Consider the following 6,000-nt stretch of genomic DNA (forward strand, 5'->3'; position numbering starts at 1 on the left):
TCCCTCAGCAGAATACGTATACACAAAACAGGTTTGCTGTCTGAATTTGGCAAAAGCCCATCTCGGTCCCGTTTCATCCTCCCCTGCCAAGCTCTGGCCAGGAGTTTGGCCATCTTCCGGCAGTATGAACCATCCCGCCATGCATGTGGGCCCAGCTTCAACAAACAGTGGGCAGAAAGCTACCTTTACCCCCTTGGTCTGGAGGGACAGAGGCTCTGTGGAAGAGAGGGGCTGAACTTCTGCAGGTAGGATAAAGTCCTCAGTGCTCTGGTGACCATGCTGTCACAAAGGCAAGCACCCTTCTTCCTCTCTGTGCTTCAGATGAAACTGTGGAGCTATTTGTGTGTACCAGCGTACCCAGAGCACACCATGCCTATGAGGCCACTGGAGTCAAGCCTCCCTCCACCAGGCAGGGAGTGAGGCATTTGATCCCCCAGGTTCCAGCACACCATGTGAGCTCACTTGTAAGTTTCAGGCTCCCAAGCTGAGGTGCTAAAATAGTTTAAGCACCTAACAGGTTTCAAGGCCACCTGGGTACGCTCTTTCTGAATTGCTTTCTTAGGCTTTGAACCTCTCTAGTTCTTGCTCTGAGGCCCAAATCCAAAGCTCACTGCCATGACTACAAGAACTCCTCAAGCATCAGAGATGTTATTTTAGGGCCAAAAAATATGTCCCTTCCAGTTTAAGTGGCTATTAGGTAACTGAGAAACAAAGCTTCGAAACAGAATCACCAGGGTACAATTAAGAGGAAAGATAAGCATCAGATTTCTGACATAGTTTTTTTTTGGCGTGGAATTAATGTAAACTTCAGCTGTGGTGACAGGCAAGCAAACATTCACTCATACTAAGCTTCAGAGAAGTGTCCTTGCTAATTCTGCATGGCTTGATGTATTAAAGTGATTAAGGGATATGATGCAATACAGATGAGTCAAAATCAAATCCAAGATTCGAACCTCTTCCCAGATGAGGCTCTTTAGTTTAAATCTGAAGATTTATCCCTTCTGCCAAAAGGGATCAATAGAATTCTTTCTCCACACAGAGACTTTTTCAGAAAGCCAAATTGTATTCCTAACCAGAATGACAACACAGCTTAGCCTAAACTCAGCTTTCCCTACCTAAAGTCAAGGCTCACTTTGCCTCTCATTTCAAAGATGAGATCCTAAGCTCTCTGCTGACAAATATTGGGTGTTGTCCTAGACTAGAAAGAGAACATTTACTAGATTTAAGGTATCTCAGGAGAGCCAATTCAGAGTAAACAAAGTAGTTATTTTACAAAATTAAAAAAATAAAAAAGAACTTGAACAAGGGAACAGTGGGTTTGGATAAGCACCACAAAGAATGCACTACCACACATGGGGAGAGCAAAGGGGCTGTTGGCTGCTACTGAGAGGGGCAGTTCAGCTCTTCTATGCCAAAACCATTCATGCTGTATCCAGTAAATACACAGCTGCTTGAAGAGTTGGTCCAGATAACTGATTAGATGGAAACATAAACCACCAGAATAAACAAAATATGCTTAAAAATATAGAAAAAAAAAGTGTTTTCCAATAGTTGGTTGCACAAGAGTGGAGTGAGAATGCACCATTGGGAAAACAGGCTGCCAGAGCAGAACAGCACTCTCCAAAGCCAACCCACTACTCTGGGGTAAAGTAAATCTGAAACTTAAACACCTATGAGTAAAACGAACTCAGGCTAAGTGAAAATGAAAATCAGCTGGTAGAAAAGAGAAGTACTGGAACAAACAAGTGAGGTGACTGAACCGCATGAGTAGGAGAAAGAAGAGGAGACCAGAGTCAGAGCTTTTGATCAACATAATTAATTAATAGCTTATGCACACATGACTGACTGAACAATTCCATCAACACTCATTCTTTCCATTGCATAGGAAGACAGAGGATTCATCACCTGCGGATCCATCACCTAAATTAAGTGCAGGAAAGGACAGGGGAACTAATGGGACTTCTGTGGGTTCCAACATCCCCTTTTGGACGTAGGGTTTTCAGTAGGTGTATCTTCTACACATATTTTGAAGAATCAAGGGACACTTTTAATAAAAAATGCATTTGTTATTAATTCAATATTGCTCAACTGTATGTATTTCACAAAAAAATTTAATATTCAACATACAGATGGAAAGGGGACTAGAAATCAAACTTCCCCACTCTTGGATTCGTGCCCTAACCACATAATTATAGGATCACAGCTCACCTAATTCTGCACTGAAAACAAGGCAGAACTGTTTCATAAGTGAGGAGTTCTAGATCACCAACCCAGAGCAAGACACAAGTTTACAGTCAAGCATTCTTGAGAAATGAAAGATGCAAATTCAGAACTTCGCTCTTCATGTTCAGTAACAGTTATAGATAAAACCTAAGGAATAAGAAGCAAGAAAGAAGAAAAGAAAAAAAAAAAAGAGATGGTGGGATACTCCCCTACAGGGATTTAGGTATTTTAAGTGGGTCCCGATAATCTAAATGTAATCTGAAAATACTTGTTCTCTATGAGAACAATGTGTCAAGGAATGCCTCACTCACTTGTGGATGCCAGGACAACTTAGGCACCTAACTAATCAATGTTAACAAAACTCAAGCCACAGCAAGAAGCAGACCTCAAAGCATTCAGCAAGTCATACTGAGAAAAACCTGAGCCTACACAGATCAGAGGGCGAGAGTATGAACTGCATATGTCCCTCTGTAGCCCCATAGAGCAGCTGTCCACAGGATCATTAGATGCCCAGGTGCTTCACAGGTTTGTCCCAGCATACTGCTGTTGAGATCTTGTCTCCTTTCTCCACAATCACAACTGTACTGTCTGGAAGTGTGAACTGAAGGAATGACCACAATATCTACCTTTCCATTCTTATCTAGAGAAATGCATCACATGTAACACTGGGCACTCTTCCACACTGAAGGAAAGTTACAAGACCAGTTTGCTGCAATAGGATTTCCATTTAAGCTTTGGCTAACCTGTGACTGATTACTTGAAGCATACCTGCAGAAGGTGATCCAGGTAGTTATTTCTGGCCTGGTATAACAACATTTAGATATTAATTTGCAAAGAACATTTTGATCGCACAAAGATATTTACTTATAGCAATACCAGTCTGAGACTGTTTTAAGTATAATCTAATATTGGACCTAATTTATATGAAAATTTGAATTCTGTAATAGTTAAATAAGATTACTGTTTTTCTACCTACCTCCATTTCTCAAGGTCTACCACTTGTCAGAAGACACAGTTCCAAGCGTAATCTTGGAAGAAGGCTGCCAAGTTAATGCTCATGAAGTCTTAAAGCAGCCAACTCCAGACACTTAGAGGTCTTCCCTTCCAAGCCCCTCTGGCAGGATGGGGAGATGGCAAGGCAATGTAGGTGAGCAGCATCACCTGCATACAAAATGCCCAATAGCACTGCCTTTGGCAACTGATGTTCTGCAAGCATGAACCGTGAAACAACGCATGGATCAATATTCTTTAAGGAACAGAGCATATTGGTTTTAAAAACACACTCTCCCATTCAACATAACTATTGGTATGCACCGGGTTTACAAAAACTACCATTAGAGTGGTTTTGTGTCCTAGGAGTTACATGCATGGTGAGAAAATCATAACTTACAAATTGCAAAATCATCACCATATATTCACACTGTAACTTCCTAAGTAACTGCACACAAAACAGTTATGTTATATGCAACCACACGAGTTGGGGTCACCTCAGCAGGACAGCCTGATCAACACCAAGCTTTGCCCCCATTCATTCTTACGCACAGCCTGGGCTGTGCCACGAACTACAGAGGATGCCCGCAGTTCTCCCGGAAGCCTAAAGCCCAACCTCACGTTTCAGACAAGCAAAGCAGTCTCACTACCTGCGCATCGATCCATCCACGACCGGGCAGGGATACCCCGCGCTCCCTTCGCCGCGGACCTCCGGGGCTTCCCACGGCCGCAGCCGTCCCTCCCGCTCCGCTCCGCTCCTCCGCCCGCGCTCACCTCCCGGTCCCGCCGCCAAGCTCCGCTCCGCCACCCGCGCTCACCTGCCGCCGTCGTGCGCCGCCTCCTCGCAGCCCGGCCCGTAGGGGCGGCCCCTCTGCTCGGTACCTGTGAGGGGGACGCCGGCTGCGTCCCTGACTGCCGCCCAGGTGTGCGGCGCGGCGCTTAGTCACCAATCCCTATCGCGGAGAGGGGATTTCCCTGCTGGCTGCTTCCCTGCCTCGGCGAGACTACGCACGAGGACAGAGTTATCCTCAAGCAGCTGCCAGGGGCTTTTCTCTGTCGCTTGCTGGGCTGTTGCGCTGGCAAAGTCAGTGCTAAAGCTGTCCCATGCTTTGCTAAAGCAGGACTGGGACTTTCTCTTAGAGAGGAAAGCAAAGCTTTAATTTGTATACCTTTCTAGCAAGTAGCATTTCTAGCTGAGATGCTGGTCCCTGTCAGGTGAGACGGTGCACAGGTATGTGAAAGCCCCTGCCACAGCCTGAGCTATTTGTCGGCTCATTTAGCGACCATGCGTGGTGGTGCGGCTCAGAAACCTGCAGGAAGCAAAGGCTCTAGGAGGCTCCAGGTGGCTGTGTGTGGCCTCTGTGCTCCGATTCAGGCAGATGTAAGCAGGAAGTGGGGCTGTGTTAGTGGGAAAAAGGAGGAGTGTTTCCTCCAGGAAGTTCTGTGTACTTTCTGGGTGCTTTCCAATTTCAGGTACATGAGTGAGGTTTTGCATGCCCATCCTGCTGCTCTTGAGCCGCAGTCTTTCAGAGATCCCTCATCCACTGAGTGCAGTTTTCCTATGATTATTATTATCTTTTAATTTAATAGCAGCACGGATGCTAACTATTCTAACTATGAGTTTTGTCATCTTGCACCATAAAACAGCTACTTCAGAGTCACTGTGAGGAGAGAGCCTTTGCCAAAAGTGCACGCAAAGTATCTGAGCTAACAAAGAGCCTCTGTGAATCCCTGCACAGTGTGGGATATCACAGAGCAAAGAGGTTTTGATTCCTGCTAAGGGAGCTGATGAGATTATGTGTGGTCACTCCTTTCAAGCAATACAAGTAACTGGTAAGCCTCCAAAATTATCTTTTCGGTATGCATTAAGCACACATCTCAAGGCATCTCACTTACATGAATGAGTTATGTGAACTATAATGAAAGCTATCTTTCACTGTTCATAAAAGCATGTTGTTTAACTACTGATATGGTCTCTGTGTGCACTTGCCTCTATCAGGTTACCATGTTAGAGCTGAAGGGCTATTCAGGCTCTGCAGTGATTTGCAGACCTGCCTGCGTGGCTCTCCAGCTGCTGGAGCCGGCAGCTGCCAGGAATGCAGGCTCACGTCGCTGGTGTAGGAAGGGACATAAAAACCATATTTCTAATGAGGAAGTTATAGGGGAAAAATACAGTTTGCCAGACTATATTCCTCCTTCCTCAAGGCACAGGAAAGGGCATTCTCTGTGACTTGAGGGGCCTCTTCTCACATTCCTGGGGCTTGTTGGATGTCTAAGGACACACCTTCCATTCTTCTTTAAGCAGCCTGAAAATTGGACAGTTTGTTTCAATAAATACAAAATTCAGCTGCACATGGCAAGGGACGTGGTTGACCTGATTTTGAGTGGAGGGAAAGAACATTTGTGTGGAGGCAGAGAACATAATTGTGGTATATATATTTTTTAGCTGCAGAAGTAGATGAACCTTCCCCTCCCTTAAAGATTTTTGTCCCAGTGAAATCAAGCATGAAGATAAGCAGTGAAACCTATTTACTTCTGTTTTTTGCTGCCTAAGCCTATCTGCCAGCTGCAGATATATTCCTCCCTCCTGCCTGCCTCTTGCCAGCATACATTGCCCCATGTGCTGCTTAAGCAGCTGCTAATCTTTCTGTAACTAAAGCTCACTTGAGAGACCTGATGCTGTTCCCATGCCTTAAGCTCTCAGCCCCCCTCTCCCCATTTCTGTCCCATGACCATGTACAGCCACCCAACCCTCCTATCTCTTGGAGCTGCACAGCTGCTCTGCGC

The 6,000-nt window shown here is 45.4% G+C and overlaps 1 protein-coding gene across 9 annotated transcripts in view; it reads right to left on the minus strand.

Moving 5' to 3' along the window:
* Nucleotides 1-4,543, minus strand: part of TC2N (tandem C2 domains, nuclear) — a 45,236-nt gene extending 40,693 nt beyond the window's left edge. For 2 of the 9 annotated variants that reach the window (XR_007377760.1, XM_048948815.1), the window contains exons 1-2: nt 4,032-4,543; nt 3,200-3,429 (exon numbers count right to left, since the gene is read on the minus strand). The gene's annotated coding sequence lies outside the window, so the exon portion shown is untranslated. Of the gene's footprint in view, nt 1-3,199; nt 3,430-3,863 lie in introns of all 9 variants that reach the window. The other 7 variants (XM_048948810.1, XM_048948807.1, XM_048948808.1 and 4 more) reach the window with 7 other exon arrangements.
* Nucleotides 4,544-6,000: the final 1,457 nt, after the last annotated feature.

The sequence above is a fragment of the Lagopus muta genome, chromosome 6 (genome assembly GCF_023343835.1).
Source record: "Lagopus muta isolate bLagMut1 chromosome 6, bLagMut1 primary, whole genome shotgun sequence".
Lineage (NCBI taxonomy): Eukaryota > Metazoa > Chordata > Aves > Galliformes > Phasianidae > Lagopus > Lagopus muta.